The sequence below is a fragment of the Schistocerca serialis genome, unplaced genomic scaffold (genome assembly GCF_023864345.2).
Source record: "Schistocerca serialis cubense isolate TAMUIC-IGC-003099 unplaced genomic scaffold, iqSchSeri2.2 HiC_scaffold_1420, whole genome shotgun sequence".
NCBI classification, from domain to species: Eukaryota; Metazoa; Arthropoda; class Insecta; order Orthoptera; family Acrididae; genus Schistocerca; species Schistocerca serialis.
Genome location: NW_026047648.1, coordinates 1,439,308 through 1,440,458, shown reverse-complemented (window position 1 = coordinate 1,440,458; position 1,151 = coordinate 1,439,308). Strand labels below are relative to the sequence as shown.

The 1,151-nt window shown below is 50.9% G+C and overlaps 1 non-coding gene across 1 annotated transcript; it reads right to left on the bottom strand.

Annotated features, from left to right (window-relative positions):
• Positions 1-527: 527 nt before the first annotated feature.
• Trnas-cga (transfer RNA serine (anticodon CGA)) lies at positions 528-604 on the bottom strand. Its single transcript has one exon. It is a non-coding gene; the product is annotated as a tRNA-Ser (tRNA).
• Between the last annotated feature and the right edge of the window lie 547 nt (positions 605-1,151).

Genomic DNA, 1,151 nt, shown 5'->3' with positions numbered 1-1,151 from the left:
AGCACAACTCACGCCCCATCCTCACAGGTTTATTTCTGCCAGTACTTCGTCTGCTACATTCCAAAGTTAACAGAAGCTCTCCTGCGAACCTTGCAGAACAAGCACTCCTGAAAGAAAGGATATTGCGGAGACGTGGCATAGCTACAGCCTGGGGAAAGTTTCCAGAATGAGATTTTCACTCTGCTGCGGAGTGTGCGCTGATATGAAACTTCCTGGCAGATTAAAACTGCGTGCCGGACCGAGACTCGAACTCGGGACATTTGCCTCTAGGGGGCAAGTGCTCACCAACTGAGCCACCCAAGCACGACTCACGCTCCATCCTCACAGCTTTACTTCTGCCAGTACCTCGTCTCCTACCTTCCAAAGTTAACAGAAGCTCTCCTGCGAACCTTGCAGAACTAGCACTCCTGAAAGAAAGGACGTTGCGGAGACATGGCATAGCTACAGCCTGGGGAATGTTTCCAGATTGAGATTTTAACTCTGCAGCGGTGTGTGCGCTGATATGAAACTTCCTGGCAGATTAAAACTGCGTGTCGGACCGAGACTCGAACTCGGGACCTTTGCCTCTCGGGGGCAAGTGCTCTACCAACTGAGCCACCCAAGCACAACTCACGCCCCATGCTTACAGCTTTATATCTGCCAGTACCTCGTCTCCTACCTTCCAAAGTTAACAGAAGCTCTCCTGCGAACCTTACAGAACTAGCACTCCTGAAAGAAAGGATATTGCGGAGACATGGCATAGCTACAGCATGGGGAATGTTTCCAGAATGAGATTTTCACTCTGCAGCGGAGTGTGCGCTGATATGAAACTTCCTGGCAGATTAAAACTGCGTGCCGGACGGAGACTCGAACTCGGGACATTTGCCTCATGCAGGCAAGTGCTCTACCAACCGAGCCACTCAAGCACAACTCACGCCCCATGCTCACAGCTTTATTTCTGCCAGTACCTCGTCTCCTACCTTCCAAAGCTAACAGAAGCTCTACTGCGAACCTTGCAGAACTAGCACTCCTCAAAGAAAGGGTTTTGCGGAGACATGGCATAGCTACAGCCTGGGGAATGTTTCCAGAATGAGATTTTCACTCTGCAGCGGAGTGTGCGCTGATATGAAACTGCCTGGCAGATTAAAACTGCGTGCCGGACCGAGACTCGA